General features: G+C 48.0%; 1 long non-coding RNA gene across 2 annotated transcripts in view; it reads right to left on the bottom strand.

Moving 5' to 3' along the window:
* The window catches only part of LOC144338059 (uncharacterized), a 43,868-nt gene extending 26,108 nt beyond the window's left edge, over positions 1-17,760 (bottom strand). The window contains exons 1-3 of one of the 2 annotated variants that reach the window (XR_013411831.1): positions 17,595-17,760; positions 3,433-3,647; positions 1,270-1,401 (exon numbers count right to left, since the gene is read on the bottom strand). This is a non-coding gene — a long non-coding RNA (uncharacterized LOC144338059). The remainder of the gene's footprint in view (positions 1-1,269; positions 1,402-3,432; positions 3,648-17,594) is intronic. The other variant, XR_013411832.1, reaches the window with a different exon arrangement.
* Between the last annotated feature and the right edge of the window lie 492 nt (positions 17,761-18,252).

Genomic DNA, 18,252 nt, shown 5'->3' with positions numbered 1-18,252 from the left:
ACACGCCACTCACAGGATATTACTAATTAGGTCAGAAAACCATTGGGCAGTTATTTCAAAGAAAAATAAAGCCATGAAGCAAAATGCTTATATGCTCTCCTTTGGTACCGATGGGGCAGGTCCTACCTTGCTATCATTGCATTTCTGATGCCTCTTGCTGGTGCAGGATGTACTTAGTGCTTGGTCAATATGGAGAAAAGGAGGGATGGACGGAAGAGGGAGGGAATCAGGAGGATCTTGTACCATGTGCTCCTGGGCCAGAGCCAAATTTTCTTTTCTTCCTTTTTTTCTGAGATAGACTTGCTCTGTTGTCTAGGCTGGAATGGAGTGATGTGACCATAGCTCACTGCAGCCTCCAACTCCTGGGCTCAAGCTATCCCCCTGCCTCAGTCTCCCGAGTAGCTGGGACTACAGACATGTGCCACCACACTGGCTAAGTTTTTAATTTTTTGTAGAGGTGAGGTCTCACTATGTTGATCAGGCTGGTCTGGAACTCCTGGCCTCAAGCACTCCTCCTGCCTCGGCATCCCAAAATGCTGAGATTCCAAACGTGAGCCATCATGCCTGGCCCGTAGCCTAATTTTCTTGAACTCTAATTCATGCTTAAGGTCCAAAGAGTTTTGTTTCACACTATTTTTCCTTACTTCCCCCACCCCGCCACGCTCAACTTAGAAAAACTGCAAACACAGAAAACTATAAAAAGCAAAAAACACCCACAGACCATAGCTGTCAAAATCTGTGGTTGTTTTTCCTTCCAGTCTTTTTTAAATGCCTCAATTCATTATTTTTGTCTATAATTTTAACATACGTAGACACATATATGCTCCATGTTTGAAGATACAATAGCTGCCAAGAGCATCTTGCCTTTCGTTAGAACACCTTGCAAACTGCCAAGGCAGCATTTCATCACCTTCAGAAACACTTGCTGGACCACTTCTCTGCTGGGGGCAGCAGGGACAAAGAGCAGAGCCCAGGCCCAGGCCGGGGTGATCAGCTGGAATTCTAGTATGAGAGGGGATCTTGGCATTCTTTGGGTTCAAATCCTCGTTTTACAGGTGAAGACACTGTGGCCTGGAGATTTGAAGAGCCGGGTTCTGGCTGCTCACCAGTCCCCTGGTGGCTCTTCTAGCTGGGTTTTACATGCACAGTGCCATCTGCCCAGACTTGACTGTTCTCCATTTGCCCCTCTGCACCCACCATCTTCCCTTCAGCTTGCTCCAAACCCTGGATGGTTGACCTGGGGGTGCCCTATGACCTGGGCTCCCTTACCCTGTGGCTTCTGGTTGGCTTCAGCCAATGGAAACACTGGTGGAAGACTGGAGGGAGGAGGAGAGATGCAAGGGTCGTTCCCTTGATGCTTTTCCTTCCAGGCCTTCATTCCTCTTCTGAAAGTGTCTTTGCCTGTTGGGGGTGCAATAATGAAACAGCATAGACTGAGTGGCTTATACACAACAGAAATGTGTTGCTCACAGTCCTGGAGACAGGGAAGTCCAAGATCAAAGCATCAGCAGATTCAGTGTCTAGTGAGGGCCTACTTTCCGATTCATGGATGGTGCCTCCTAGCTGTGTCCTATGAACTCCCGTGGGCCTCATTTACAATGAGCACTAATCCCATTCCTGAGGCCCCACCCTTACGTCTCACCCCTCAAAGGCCCACTTCCTAGTTACCATCATATTGGAGACTAGGTTTTGCTATGATTTGAAAGTTTCCTCTCCAAAATCCAGGTGTTGAAACTCTTCAAAATCCAGGTGTTAAAACTCTTTATTTTAGAGACAAGGTCTCCGTCTGTTGCCCAGGCTGGAGTGCAGTGGCATGAACATGGCTCACTATAGCCTCAACCTCCTGGGCTCAAGCAATCCTCCTGACACAGTCTCTGGAGTAGCCGAGACAACAGGCATGACATCATACCTAATTTTTAAAATTTTTATTTTGTAGAGATGGGGTCTTGCTATGTTACCTAGGCTGGTCTTGAACTTCTGGCCTCAAGTGATCCTTCTGCCTCACCCTCCTAAAGTGCTGGGATTACAGGCCTGAGCCACCATGTCTGGCCCAGGTGTTGAAACTTAATGGCCATATGATGGTATTAAGAGGTGGGGCCTTTAAGAGGTGATGAGGCAGCAGGGCACAGTGGCTCATGTCTGTAATCCCAGCACTTTGGGAGGCTGAGGTGGGTGGATCACCTGAGGTCGGAAGTTTGAAACCAGCTTGACCAACACGGAAAAACCCCGTCTCTACTAAAAATACAAAATTAGCCAGGCATGGTGAAGCGTGCTGTAATCCCAGCTACTCCGGAGGCTAAGGCAGGAGAATTGCTTGAACCCAGGAGGCAGAGGTTGTGGTGAGCTGGGATTACGCCATTGCACTCCAGCTTGGGCAACAAGAGTGAAACTCCATCTCAGAAAAAAAAAAAAAAAAAAAAAAAAAGAGGTGATGAGGCTATGAGGGCTCCTCCCTCCCTAATGGGACTAAGGCCCTCATAAAAGAAGCTTCACACAGCACAGCATTCAGTTGGCTCATGCTTCCACTTTCTAGCCACTTGAGGACACAGCGTTCCTCCCCTCCGGACAACGCAGCCCTCACGAGATAATCAAACCCACGGCACCTTGATTTTGGATTTTCTAGCCTCCAGAACTGGAGAAAAGATTCTATTCTTTATAAATCACTCCAACTCAGGTATTTTGTGATAGCAGCACAAATCCACTAAGACAGGTTTCAACATTTGTTATTTACTTATTTATTTTTGAGATGGAGTCTCACTCTGTCACCGAGGCTGGAGTGCAGCGGTGTGATCTTGGCTCACTGCAACCTCCACCTCCTGGGTTCAAGTGATTCTCCTGCCTCAGCTTCCCCCAAGTAGCTGGGATTACAGGCGTCCATCACCACGCCCAGCTTATTTTTATATTTTTAGTGGAGATGGGGTTTCACCATGTTGGCCAGGCTGGTCTTGAACTCCTGACCTCAGGTGATCCGCCTGCCTCGGCCTCCCAAAGTGCTGGGATTACAAGTGTGAGCCACCTCGCCCGGCCTAGGTTTCAACATTTGAATTTTGTCAGGGTTGGATGAAAAAACATTCAGCCCATAGCAGAAGGTCACAGCTCCTATGCGGTGCCTGTCTCCTGAAGGCCTTGCTGGATTCTGGCAGTGACTCCTTCTCTTTGCCCTTCCAGAGCTGCGACAGCTAACGGCTTCCTGATGGTGCCAGAGCTGGGGCGCTGATGGCTCTGGCCATACCTTGATGGCTCCCTGAACTGTGCCCACACCTCCATATACAGCCTTTCATACAGAAATCCCCTCCAATCACACCTCTGAGTGGGCCATCTCTGGGTGTACCTAACACTCCGTGCTAAGTACCCATCCTTGTGGTTGCCTGTGCTGTTATCTTATTTTCTTCGTGGCAGTGATCACTGTTGGAAATGAACTTGTGTGCTTACTTTTTCCGTGCCTGTCTCTCCACTGGCCTGTGTGCTCCATGAGGTCAGGGGCCTTGTCTGTTATGTTCAGTCCTGAATCTCCTGCACCAAATGCTGACCTCATAGGAGGAGCTCCATCCGTAGTAATTGGATGACTGAGCAAATAAATGGCAAAGTCAGAACTTGAACTCAGGTCTTCTGACTCCTAATTCAGTGCTCTTTCACCTTCTTACATTCTGGAAGAAAATGAATAGAAGATTCTAGAGTCTTCTGCCCTGTCCTGAAGAAGTTTATATGCTAGGACAAGGTAATTATTATACAATAACAAGGATACTGATACAATAACTACCATTTACCAGATGCTTATCTGATTCCAAGTGCTGAGCGAAGCCCCGGCCTCTATCACCTCCTAGGGACCCTCATGACCACATGGGAGACGGGGACTGTTGTGACCCTACTGACAGATGAGAGATGGAGCCTGAGGATTAGGGACTTGTTTGCTCGTTCTGGCCAGGCAGGCTGCAAAGCTGAGGGCATGGAAAGCCACAAGAGGGTAAGGAGCACCTGTGCTCTCCACACCATACCCCAGAGCAGGGCCTGGTCCACACAATCTGCCTCCCAATTGCCATGCTCTGGGTGAGGGAGCGTGAAGGGTCTGCCCTCAGCACAGCAGGGAATCACTGGGATGGAGTAGGGGAGCCCTGTGGGTTGGTGTAGCCCTTTCTTGGCCACCCTCATAAAGTGCCAGGAGCCCAGGCTCTGGATGCCCTTTCTCCCTCCCTCCCAAGTTGGGCTGCTTGAGCCCCAGACCCTGGGCATGTCTCCCTAAGAAAGGTGTGAAGTCCAGTCCACATACCTGCTCTCTTGGTACCACTCTGTGCTGGTCAGGGGGGTGGGTGCTGGTCAGGGAGAATGGGGTGCTGGTCAGGGGGGTGGGTGCTGGTCAGGGAGAATGGGGTGCTGGTCAGGGGGGTGGGTGCTGGTCAGGGGATGGGTCCTGGTCAGGAGGGATGGGTGCTGATCAGGGGGTTGGGTGCTGGCCAGGGGAATGGGTGCTGATTGGTGGATGGGTGCTGGAATGGACTGAAAGCAGCAGTGAGGGTGAGCTGTGTGCCAGCCCGTCTTGCCTACCTGGCTCACTTGCCTGAGGTCATGAGACCAATACCATGGAAGAACCAGGACCTGAGCCGGGGCTGATTGTGGAGCCCTGACCTTTAGTCACCCTTACTTCAGAATAGATGGCCCGGGCTTCTGGACAGCACAATAATTATGGGAACTGCCACTTATTTGTAATCTCACACTGACAGCCTGCTGGGAGGGAACCCACTCAGACTCACCTCCTCCCGGCCATGTGACCCTTGCAGCCCGGGGAGTCCTGGGAGTGGGGTGGGGGTGGGGGATGAGGGTGTTCTCTGTTCTCAGGCCAAATGGAGAAAGACAGGAAACCAGAGCACATTAGGCTGGCTTTCCTCGTGGGCAGCGCCTCTGGCCAGCCCTTGCAGACTCTCCTCGAGGGCATTGTGAATGCCTTTCCTGGGCTGCAGAGACACCCGATGGTCCCCCGACAGCACATCCCAAGGGGTTTTAGGTACTTATGGCATTGAGAGCTCTGGCCAGTTCAAGACCCTGGAGCATTTGACTCCCAAATTTGAGCTAGATTATTCTGACTCCAGGCCACAAAGCACTAAGGAAGCAGGAAGCAGTGAGGCGTCCAGGTCCGGGTTCTAAATCCTAGCTGTAGAGACAAAAGCAACTCCATCTTGGATGCATCCGCGGGTTTGACTTCTGATTAGCTTAGTCCCGTGAATGCCTCGTTTCCACTTTATTTCCTGTCCCTAGCGTAAGAACATGTCAACCTTGATGTTATCGCACAAACTGTGGGCTGTGACGCACACAGCATTCTTGCCTGTTCTGGAGGGCTGCCTGTAATTTTCTTGCTGGAATACACGTACCCTTTCTCTATGGTATACAATCCTGAGGTCTTGGGAGTAACAGCGGAGAACTACCTGCATTATGGCCACCTAAGACCACGCTTCTGTCTGTGAGTTCCCCCAATAAATCACCCAATACTGACAAACTGGATTTGTCTGCCTCCTTTGGTTTCTCAGCTCCTTTGGCATTTGGGGATTGCTTTGCACATATGGCTCTGTGATAGTTAATACTGAGTGTCAACTTGATTGAAGGATGCAAAGTATTGATCCTGGGTGTGCCTGTGAGGGTGTTGCCAAAGGAGATTAACATTTGAGTCACTGGGCTGGGAAAGGCAGACCCACCCTCAATCTGGGTGGGCACAATCGAATCAGCTGCCAGTGAGGCTAGAATATAAACTAGGCAGAAAAAAAAAAAATGTGAAAAGACTAGACTGTCCTAGCCTCCCAGCCTACATCTTTCTCTCGTGCTGGATGCTTCCTGCCCTCAAGTATCAGACTCCAAGTTCTTCAGTTTTGGGACTTGGACTGACCCTCCTTGCTCTTGCACCTCAGCTTGCAGACAGCCTATTGTGGGACCTTGTGATCATGTGAGTTAATTCTTAATAAACTCATATATATATATATATGTATATATATATATATTTATTATTATTATTATGAACTATTAGTTCTGTCCCTCTAGAGAACGTTAACTAATATAGGCTCTTTCACGGAACACCAGCTCTGCACATATGGGCTGTGGGAGATCTTTAGCCAGTTACTTGGCCTGCCTAGCCCTTGATTTTCTCATCTGTAAAATGGGGATAATAATAACACCAATGTCTCCAGGTGGTTGTGAGGATTACATAGGACAATGAAAGTGGGACTGTATGGAGGTTTTGAGACCCGTGTGGTCCCGTCCTCGGGTAGAGTCTAAAAGAACAACAGCCCATTGGAATTCCAGTGAGTGCTCATGTCTCCTGAAGAACATGATGTGGGTCTAGGCATATATGCCACAGCCCACTCTGGCCTCATCACCGTCCTCTGTAACACCATGCAACTCCCATAGGATGCTCATCCTCCTTTACAGAAAATCTCCCCTTCTTCCATGCATGCCTGTTCCATACTTGCCACCTTGCCAGGCCTCTGCCCTGCAGCCAGGGGCCCAATTCCAGAAGGCGGCACTCACAGCATGTTCAACGGGTAAGTCTGCACAGTAGTGCTGTTGCCACCTGCTATGAGGTGTACCGCCTTTGACCTGGCTTCCCTCGGGACAGTTCTTTCCCTTTCTCTCTCAGAACTTGTCTGGCAGTGGCAACATGCTTTAGGGAGGGCATGGAAGCAAACAGTAGGCAATGCCAGAGCCCTCTCTGTCGGGCCTGGGACAGCTAGGAACATTCCCACCTTCATACCTGTGCTTCTGTTACACAGGGGATGCACTCAGCACAGGTGCAAGCTCTTAGGCGGCATTTTTAGAACTGCCTAACGTAAAAGCTCTGCTGCAATTTTCTGTCTAGGCTAAGAGTGGGCTTGGGAAATGCATCCAGTCAAAGATGAAAGAACTTGGAAGGAAGCAGTCTGGGCTGCCTTCCCTGCCCCTGTGAAATTGATTAGCCTGAGTGGTCACACCCAAATAGGACAGGCTGGGTCTTGATGTTTTCCAGGTGACAGATTAGGGTACATCTGCAAACCTTGACTGAACTAAGTCAGAGGAAGGATCAGGACAAGCAGCCTAGTGGCAATGTTTTGAAACCAGAAAGCAACCAGGCAGCAAGGCCTTGGACATGGTGCAGCCTCATTCTCCAAGGCTGAGAGCTGCAAGGAAGGTGGCGGCGTTGGGGGCCCAGGAGCTGCCTGGGAGGCCAGTCAGTAAGGAGCACCATGACATACTGGAAATGCCATGAGAAGGAGGCGACCATATGAATTAATCAGAGCTCTTCTCAGGGAAAGCTGTGCGTGGGGCAGGTAGGGGAGCTTTGGTGAGCCTCCTAGAGTGAGGGAGGAAAGATGGCAAGGAGTGTGAGTAAGTAATCATGACAATTGCTTGCTGGACCCTAGGGTAGGTGGCTGAAGAACTCCAGGGCTTCTGTTTTGCCGAGTTAGGGGTTCAGGACAGTTGAGGAGAGGCTAGACCTTGTACCAGCCCCTCCTGCAAGCTCTGACTCAGGGACAGCCTCTCCTCTTACACGCACATCGAACATCTGGCCCAGGGATACTAGTTTCGGGGTTGCCTGTAGAGGTGCCCTGGATTATCACCAGGCTCTGGCTAAAGGAACCAGTGTCTCTGGGCCTTTGTTACCAGCTTCATTCTGTCTCCTGGTGGAAGGTGCTTGTTATGGGTTGAACTGCATCCCTAAAATATATGTTGACGTCCTGGTGTGGTGGCTCCCGCCTGTAATCCCAGCACTTTGGGAGGCTGAGGTGGGCTGATCACTTGAGGTCAGGAGTTTGAGACCAGCCTGGCCAACATGGTGAAACCCCCATCTCTCTACTAAAAATACAAAAATTAGCCAGGCACAACAGCATACGCCTGTAGCCCCAGCTACTCGGGAGGCTGAGGCTGGAGAATCACTTGAACCCGGGAGGTGGAGGTTGCGGTGAGCTGAGATTGCACCACTGCACTCCAGCCTGGGTGACAGAATGAGAATCCATCTCAATAAATAAATAAATAAATAAATAAATAAATAAATAAATGTTGACGTCCTCACCCCCATACAAGTGAATGTGCTTTATTTTGGGAATAGGAATTTTGCAGATGTCATCAATTTAAGAAGAGACCATTAGGGTGGGCTGTAATCCACTATGACTGGTGTTTATAAAAGGGAAAATTTGGCCACAGAGACAGACAGGCACAGAATGAAGAGAACACAGTGACACAGCAGAAGACTGTGTGTGATGATGGAAGCAGAGATCAGACTGATGCAGCTGTGGCCAAGGAAACCACCAGAAATTAGGAAGAGGTAAGGAAGGATTCTCCCCTAGAGCCTTCAGAGGGAGCATGGCCCTGCTGACACCTTGATTTTGGATATCTAGCCCCCAGAACTGTGAGAGAATAAATCTCTGTTGTTTTAAGCCATCTAGTTTGTGGTGTTTTTTCACTACAGCCACAGGAAAGGAATCCAGTGCTTCTGAAACAAGTGTGGGGGAGCCTTGTCCAGAAGCGTTCGTCTGGTAACACACCTTCCATCGGCCAGAGTAAAACCTGAGCACAGAGCCCGTCTGTGAGGAGGTTCTACAATGCACAGCTTGGCGAACTCTGGAGCCTATGACCCAGCCTTGGTTCCTGTCTGTAAAAGGAGGGACTGGAATGGAATTAGCCCTCTCCAAATTCTAACTTGTTTCAGTTTTGTAAGCCCTCCTATTCCTAGTCAGAACATAAAGACCCAAGGGACTGTCAACCATTGAGAGCTTGCTTGCCCTATACTGGGCAGGGTCCTAGGGGACTGATGGAGGCGTCTCTCCCATGGGGATGCAGCCTATGGGCTCCCAGGACACCTCCTCTGCCTGCACTAGAGGAAGCTGGCAGCATCCAAGTGATATTTTGGTGACTTGGCTGCTCTGGAACTAATGACAAAATAAAATTCCCAACATCAAACCAGTCCCTGCTCTGAGCTGGACTGTCCTGTGAAGCTTTCCTGTATAAATACCACTTCTGATCAAGGTGCAGTGGCTCACACCTGTAATCCCAGCACTTTGGGAGGCCGAGGCAGGCAGATTGTTTTAGGTCAGGAGTTTGAGACCAGCCTGGGCAACATGGTGAAACGGTCTCAACAACAACAACAATGACGACAACAAAAATTAGCTGTGTGTGGTGGTGTGTGCCTGTAATCCCAGCTACTTGAGAGGCTAAGGTGGGAGGATCACTTGATTCCAGGAGGCCGAAGGTACGGTGAGCCAAGATCGCGCCACTGCATTCCAGCCTGGGCAACAGAGTGATACCCCGTTTCAAAAATAAATAAATAAATAAATAAATAAATAAATAAATAAATAAATATCACTTCTTAGGCGTTAAAATCCCTGAGGTTGAGCAATTTCTGATATGGAGGCTTTTTTACCCTATTATTTATTTATGATGTTATTTCTATCCACTTTCTTTCTCTCTATGAGATTTAAGGGCCAAATCCACCTGCTCTTTCCATTCTCCAAAGAACTCATGGAAATGAAATGGCAACATTAAACTAGTCAGTAATTTGATGCTGGAGATTCTCACCTCTCCTCATCTTAGACAATGTGAAATTTAGGGGGATAAAAGTTAAGTCCTGCCCCAATGTCAACAACAAACCAATGGCACGAGAACAGGACAGCAGAGGCGTGACTGAAGACTGAAGCACTCAGGTCATTTCTAGCTGAATGAGCACAGCTTAATGTGCGGTTCCAAGGATGCTGATGAAACCCAGCAGAATGCTTACTATGCATGGGTCAGCAGGGTGTGGACAGGCAGGTCATTCTGGGATTGACATTTTGAGAAGGTCATAGAAATATTAGACAGCAACTGGAGGGCAGTGATCGGGATGGAAACCGTGTGTGTATGAGTGATGGTGCATGAATTTAGACAATGAATTTAGTCTTTGAGCCAGTGCTTTAGTCTGCAGGTTTATGTCTCCCCCAGCTCCTGTGACAAATTCGCATCACCAAAGCAATGCTATTAGGAAGTGGGGTGCTTTGGGAGGTGATGAGGCAGAGCCCTCATGAAGGAGGTCACAGAGAGCTAACTAACCGCTTCCACCATGGGAAGACACAGCAAGAAGGTGCCATCTATGAACTAGGAAATGGGCCCTCACCAGACAAGGAATTACTGGCGTCTTGATCTTGGACTCCCCAGCCTCCAGAACTGTCAAATATAAATTTCTGTTCTTTATAAGCCACCCAGGGTATGGTGTTTTTTTATAGCAGCCTGAATGGACTAAGATGCCAGTGATTTCATTTCTAGGTCTCTGGCTGAGTTTGCATCTTATTGTGGCTATAACAAATCACAATAATGAACTGGGCAGCCTGAGGAGCACAAATTCATAACCTCACAGCTAGGGAGGACAGAAGTCCAATGGGTTGGCAAGGCCACAATCCTCCTGGAGGCTACAGGTGAGACTTCATTTCCTCGCCTTTTCCAGCTTCTAGAGGCCTCCTTTGGCTTGTGGTCCCTTCAACAACGACGTCACTCTGGCCTCTGCTTCTGTCATTGCGTCTCCTTCTTCCCCTCTGCTTCTGCATCACATGGCCTGCTCTGTGACTCTCTTGCCTCTCTCTTACAAGGACCCTTATGATTATAATGGGCTTACCCCACAACCCAGGATCACCTCCCCCGACCTACCACAAGAGCTTTAATTTAATCACATCTGCAAGTCTCTTGTCATGCAAGGTAACAAATTCACGGGTTCTGAGCATTAGCATGTGGGCATCGTTGGGAGGCCATTACTCTGTCCTCTACACTTGCCTACAGAATACACAGGTGTGCAAGGGTGTAGGAACAATGTTCTCAAATAATAAAAGCACAGAGACAGCCTAAGATCTGACAACAGGGTTCTGGTTGGACAATGATGCAGCCATTCTATGGAATATCACACAGCCATAAAAAGATGGAGGTAGATGACATGGAAGGATGTCTGCGATGTATTATTATTATTATTATTATTTTTGAGACAGGGTCTTACTCTGTTGCCCAGGCTGGAGTGCAGTGGTGCGATCTCGGCTCACTGCAACCTCCGCCTCCCAGGTTCAAGTGATTCTCCCACCTCAGCCTCCCGGGCAGCTGGGATTACAGACTCATGCCACTACATCCGGCTAATTTTTGTATTTTTTGAAAGAGACGGGGTTTCACCATGTTGGCCAGGCTGATCTCGAACTCCTGACCTCAAGTGATCCACCTGCCTCAGCCTCCCAAAGTGCTGGGATTACAGGCATGAGCCACTGTGTCCAGCCCATGATGTATTTTTGAATAAGAGATAATTTTCAGAAATTCATAATTTATTTAAGAAATACTTTCAACGCTTACTATGTGCCAGGAGCTGAGAACACAGCAGTAAGTTAAACAGGCAGAATTCATATTCATTTTCTGAAAACGGTATACAGAAATATGTGTATGTATGGGAAAAAAAGTCTTACCTGGAAAGTACATGCTAAGTTGTTAATAGTGATTCTTAGGAGAGGAAGAGTGGGGCATGGAGATGGTAAGAATTTGCCAGGTTTATTTTGATGTTTTCATATGGTTTTATCTTTTCAACAAGCACTTGTTATTTCTGCTAAAAATGAAAATGAACTAAGGTAGAGTCATCAAGACAAATTATTATGTGAACTCTAACTTCTTGACGATAAAGCTGTACCATCTGCAAAAGAGAAAGAACGAAGGAAAGAAGAAGAGAGGGAAGGAAGGAGAGAGAATGGAAACAAAGAAAAGGGGAAAGGAAAGGAAGAGAAAAAGAACAAGCTGATAAGTGTTCACTTGGAGAAGGGAAGGCTTGAGGGGCCCTTTGCCAAGGCTCTTGTGGTTCAAAGTGTCCCTCTCTCCCCTGCAGGAGCTGGCAGCTCCTCCAGATATATTTCCTTCTATCCTCTCTTTGGGCACCTGGCCCTGTGCCTGTGCACAGTGGGTGATCAGTGACATATTGTCGACAAGCAAAGCAACAAATGGAAGCGCTGGTAAAGGTGGAGAAGCCACTTCATCAAGCCAGGGCGCATCTTTGACCCCCTGAGCCATCAGGCACATTCACCAGCCTCAATTTTTTTTTCTTTTTTTTTTTTTGAGAAAGGGTCTCGTTCTGTTATCCAGGCTGGACAGCAGTGGTGCCATCATAGCTCACTGTAGCCTCATCCTCCCAGGCTCAAGCGATCCTCCCACTCAGCATCCCGAGTAGCTGGGACCACAGCACCTGCCTTAATGCTATACCAAGATTCGCTTCCTTTTTTTTTTTTTGAGACAGAGTCTCGCTCTGTTGCCCAGGCTGGAGTGCAGTGGTGCGGTCTTGGCTCACTGAAACCTCCAGCTCTCAGGTTCAAGCAATTCTCCTGCCTCAGCCTCCCAAGTAGCCGGGATTACAGGCACCCGCCACCACACCTGGCCACATTTTATGTTTTTAGTAGAAACGGGGTTTTGCCATGTTGGCCAGGCTGGTCTCCAACTCCTGACCTCAAGTGATCTACCCGCCTCAGACTCCCAAAGTGCTGGAATTACAGGTGTGAGCCACCTTGCCTGGCCCTCCCCTCATTTATAACCATTTTAGGTCAAACTCTGGTCCTTCCCAAGCCCTTGGAACTTCCTAGTTTCTTCAAGGCACAGATTCTGCTGTTTGGGGACGTGGGTAGAAATTCTAGCTCACTTATTTCGGCCACAGTGGTCCCCAAGATGAATCTGTGGTTTGCTGCTTCCTCACCCTGAACTGTAATCTCTGAGCTGGCCTTTCTGCCCGCTGCGTGTGTCTCTGAGACTGAGGCTTTGTGGTGGGACGTGTGGGAGGAAGAGGAGGGTTGAGGCCTTAGGCATGGGGGCTCTCTATCCTGGGCACTGTGATCTCAGCCCTACGTTCCCCTGACAGACACTGCCTCAGGTTGCACGCCTGGCAGATGATTTTTCTGAGAACGCCACCCAGTAACAAACAAAGCAGGCATCTGTCTTTTCATTTTACTCTTGGTTCTTAGCGTTTTAGGAAAAAATGTGTCTGGACTTGAGTATCTGAAATATTCACATGTTTTACTGAGAAAACAAGGAACCTCTGATTTTCTTGGGAAACAATGAGAGTTGTCATTTCCTTTTAGTGCTCTTAAGCACAAGTTGAAACAAGGACAACACAATTTCGATTAGTTCTCATTGTCTCTTTGAATGCCTACTTCACCCTTCCTAGAGCTACAGTGGTATAAAATTAACACGCTCCCAGCACTTTGGGAGGCCAAGGGGGGTGGATCATTTGAGGTCAGGAGTTCGAGACCAGCCTGGCCAACATGGTGAAACCCCGTCTTAACCCAAAATACAAAAATTAGCCGTGTGTAGTGGTGCATGCCTTTAAGTCCCAGCTACTTGGGAGGCTGAGGCACCAGAAATGCTTGAACCTGGAAGGTGGAGGTTACAGTGAGCCAAGATTGTGCCAGTGCACTCTAGCCTGGGCAACACAGCAACACTCTGTCTCAAACAAACAAAAAAAGTGTAGCTTGATTCAACCTGCCAGGCCCTCTGTGACATGTCACCACCCCTTCACTGCTCTATCCTCTTCTCCTCCCATCCTCCCCACTCCACTCAGGCAAGTTCCTGCCCTGGAACCTTTGCACATGCTATTCCCTCTGCCTGGAACACTCTCCCCCCAGGCGTCTGCATGTTTCCCTCCCTCCTTCAAGTCTTTGTGCTCCAATGTCACCTCCTCAGGGAAGCCCCCCGACCACCCTCTGTAGAACTGCAGCCCCCACCCTGTCTCAGCCCTCCTAAGCCCAGCCCTGCTTTATTTTCCTCTATAGCACTTGTCACCTCCCAATAGATCACTTATTCAGGGCAAGGATTTTTGTCCATTTTCTTTACCATTGTTAACCAGTCCTAGAACCATCATTGAATCTGAGTGTTTAGAGAAGAGTTTTGCATCATGTGTCCAAAATCTTATAAACATGGCCAGGTGCAGTGGCTCTTGCCTATAATCCCAGAACTCTGGGAGGCTGAGGCAGGTGGGTCATCTGAGTTCAGGAGTTCGAGACCAGCCTGGCTAACATGGCGAAACCCCATCTCTACTAAAAAAAAAAAAAAAAAAAAAAAAAAAAAAAAAAAAAAAAAAAAAAAAACCAAAACAAAACATAGTGGGGCATGGTGGCGCATGCCTGTAATCCCAGCTGCTCGGAAGGCTGAGGCAGGAGAATCACTTGAACGCGGGAGACAGAGGTTGCAGTGAGCTGAGTGAGATCGTGCCACTGCCCTCCAGCCTGGGCAACAGAGTGAGACTCTATCTCAAACAAACAAAAACAAAACCAAATCTTATAAACATGCTCATGATTCCACCCAGCTATTCTATATCTAGGAATTTATCCCTTGGAAGTAATCACAGATGTGCACAAAGATATGGTTAGAAATGTCACAAGAGCAAAACACTGGAAATAATGGGAGCTGGCATTTAATTACCACGTACTGTGTGTAGGCGCTGTTGCAAACATTTTATGTGTATGAACTTATTTAAACTTCACAACAACCCTAGAACCTGCTGATTATTGCCTGTATTTTACAAGTGAAGAAACAGGCAGAGGGTTTGAAGAGTATGTAGGAAAGCCAGGATTCAAAGTTGTGCATCTTGTGTCTGACTCAAGAGCCCACACTTTTTTTTGAGAGAGAGTCTTGCTCTGTTGCCCAGGCTGGAGTGCACGGGTGTAATCTCAGCTCACTGCAACTTCTACCTCCCGGGTTCAAGCAATTTTCCTGCCTCAGCCTCCTGAGTAGCTGGGATTACAGGCGCCTGCCACCGCGCCCGGCTAATTTTTGTATTTTTAGTACAGACGATGTTTCACCATGTTGGCCAGACTGGTCTCGAACTCCTGGCCTCACGTGATCCACCCGCCTCAGCTTTATCAGATTCTCAAAGACCTCCAGGAACCAGGGTTGTAGAATAATTTTCCTACGTAAACAAAGTTATGAATTGTCAATGCTGCTTTTAGCATAGTCTTAAAAAAAAATTTTTTTTTAACCTTCATTCCTTCCACGTAAGCTTCCCTTTTCTTGCCCCTAAACCATGTTAAGAATCTGGAATGTCACCACAGATGTATCGTTAGGCCAGGTGCAGTGGCTCATGCCTGTAATCCCAGCTTTTTTGGAGGCTGAGGTGGGAGGATTGCTTGAGTCCAGGAGTTCAAGACCAACCTGATCAGCCTAGTGATAGCCCATCTTTACGAAATAAAACAAAAATAAAAACAAAATCCAAGCATCTTCAATGACTTGGAAAGAGCTTTGTTATATACAGTTAACTGCAAAAGGCAGGTTACTAAAGAGAGTCTACGTTCTGACCACATTTTCATTAAAAATGTATCTCTACCTATATTCATGGTAAAAGGACTCAAATTGACTATGTATGTTAATATTGCCACTTCTAGGTGATGAAATCCTAGGAGTTTTAAAACTTATTTTCTGGTCTTGTTTGTACTCATTACATGTTTACAGGAATGCTACTTTTATCATTAAAGAAACTTTTTGTTTTTAGAAAAAGGCAGACTTTGGGCAGACAATTTGGTAGTCCCTGTCAGAATTTTAAGAGATTGGGGTCTTGCTCTGTTGCCCAGACTGGTCTCGAACTCTAGCAGTTCCTCCATCTCGGCCTCCCAAAGTGCTGGCATTATAGGCATGAGCCACCACGCCTGGCCCCCTATCAGAATTTTAAATGTACTTATTCTGTGCTCCATCAATTCCATCTTTCCAGAAGTCTGTACTACAGAAATCCTTGCACATGTGGCTGCATGTAAGTCCTGTGACATTCACTGTAACCTTGTGAAAATTTATAAACAGCCCAAATCCTTCAGAGAAGGTGAGTGGTTAAATAGAATATGGTATTTCCCTACTCCGAAAACCTCTGCGGTTGTTAAACAAGAATAAGGTAGATAGATCTGAGATATTGTTAGGTAAAAAAGGGAGGGCACAGAACAGAATGTATAATAAGATCCAACCTACAAAAAGGACTACATGTGAGTATGAAGGCGTTGAAAGGGGCTGGAGGGAAGCCATCAGTTTGTTGATGTTGTTACCTCCAGGGGAGGCACCTGGAGCTGGGTGTGGGTGTGGCAGGGTGATGGTGGAGGGGACTTGATATTTTGTTCTGGTTACTTGAATCTTTCAGAAGTCTGTACATGCATGACCATGTACTATATACGTCATCAATTTAACACGGTAAAAATATGAAAGTTTTAAAATAAAAGCTCCCAAACTCTAAAACGTTCTCCCCTCACTGAACTGCTCAAGGACTCCATTTGCAAACTGATAGAAAGTCGTAGGAAATGGCCATGGGTTTTGGTTACCGTCTAGATAGAAACGGGCTCCATCACTGGGCCGGGCACAGTGGCTCACATCTGTAATTCCAGCACTTTCGCAGGCCAAGGTAGGAGGATCATTTGAGGCCAGGAGTTTGAGACCAGCCTGGGCAACATAGCAAAACACTGTCTCTATTTAAAAAACAAACAGGCTGGGATTGGTGGCTGACACCTGCAATCCCAGCACTTTGGGAGGCCAAGGCAGGCAGATCACTTGAGGTCAGGAGTTTGAGAGCAGCCTGGCCAACATGGTGAAACCCCATCTCTACTAAAAATACAAAAATCAGCCAGGCGTGCTGGTACATGCCTGTAACCCCAGGTACTCAGGGGGCTGAGGCAGGAGACTCGCTTGAACCTGGGAGGCAGAGGTTGCAGTGAGCCGAGATGGTACCACTGCATTCCAGCCTGGGTGACAAAGAGTCCGTTTCAAAACAACAACAACTGTAAAAAACAAACAGGTTGTGTCTCCAGCAAAGGACAAATGGTTATGTAAACAGTGATGCAGCCATAAGGGGCACTTTTTTTTTTTTTTTTTGAGACAGGGTCTTGCTCTGTTGCCCAGGTTGGAGTGCAGTGGCACCATCACGGCTCACTGCAGCCTTGACTGCCCGGGATCAAGCAATTCTCCTACCTCAGCCTTTCTGAATGGTTGGGACCACAGGTGCTGCCACCACACCTGGCTAACGTTTTAAATTATCTGTAGAGATGTGGTCTCACTATGTTGCCCGGGCTTGTCTCAAATTCCTGGCCTCAAGTGAGCCTCCCGCCTCAGCCTCCCAAAGTGCTGGGATTACTGGCATGAGCTGCTGTGCCTGGCCTGGAGCACACTCTTATGTCCTAAGCAAGAACACTAGTTGTGAATATCTTGGAGCAATGTGGAAAGTAAGGGACAAAAGTCAAATGGGAAATTGTGCAAGAGCTGCTGGGCTTACAGCCAGGCGGGATGACGTGTGCCCCAGATAGAGGTAGGAGGGCTGCAGCATACAGCCAGGTGGGGTTATGGCATCTTAGTCCAAAGCTGTTTCTCCCGGGGCTTTCTCATCCCAGCTCTGAAGCCACAAGCCTGGAAGTCATCTGGATTCCTGTCGTCACCACATTCTCTTGGCTCCCTTCACTTCTTGACATCCCCACAGCTCTACCTCCGGCCCCGGGCACCTTCATCTCTCACCTCCTTTATCATAGAAGCCTCCCAAGGGGTGTCCTGGTTTCCCAAGGCCATCTGTATTAGGCCGTTCTCACACTGCTATAAGGACATACCCGAGACTAGGTAATTTACAAAGGAAAGCGGTTTAATTGACTCACATTTCAACAGGAATGGGGAGGCCTCAGGAAGCTTATAATCATGGCAGAAGAAGAAGCAAACACATCCTTCTTCACATGGCAGCAGGAAAGAGAAGTGCCAAGCAAAAGGGGGAAAGCCCCTTATAAACCCGTCAGATCTGTGAGAACTCACTATCACGAGAACAGCATGGGGAAAATCGCCCCCATGATTAAATTACCTCCCACGGGGCCCCTCCCACGACACGTGGGGATTATGGGAACTACAATTCAAGATGAGATTTGGGTGGAGACACAGTCAAACCATATTACCATCCTTCTCATTCTGGAACGCCTACACTGTTCCTCACTTAAAGATTTGACTTCCCGGCTTCCCTGCCTGGACGCTCCAGGCCTCTGTATGTCCGGTGGCTCCACAGACTACTCAGAGGGCCCTTCTTACAGTGCGGCCACCCTCTTGTCCCCATTATTTACCACCTCAGCCTGCTTGTCTTCCTCATGGTTCTATCCCTGTCTGAAATCCTCACTGTTACTTGTTGATTCCCGATCTCCCCCACTAGCCAGCATTACTCAAGGGATTACCACATGCAGGACACTGCATTAAGCACTTTACATAGAACCCATTTACTGCGCCTCAAAACCCTACCAGGTGAGTATAATCACGGTTCCTGGTTTACAGATG

Source organism: Macaca mulatta, chromosome 20 (genome assembly GCF_049350105.2).
Source record: "Macaca mulatta isolate MMU2019108-1 chromosome 20, T2T-MMU8v2.0, whole genome shotgun sequence".
Lineage (NCBI taxonomy): Eukaryota > Metazoa > Chordata > Mammalia > Primates > Cercopithecidae > Macaca > Macaca mulatta.
The sequence above is the reverse complement of the archived record's forward strand: the minus strand, read 5'-3'. Positions and strand labels throughout refer to the sequence as shown.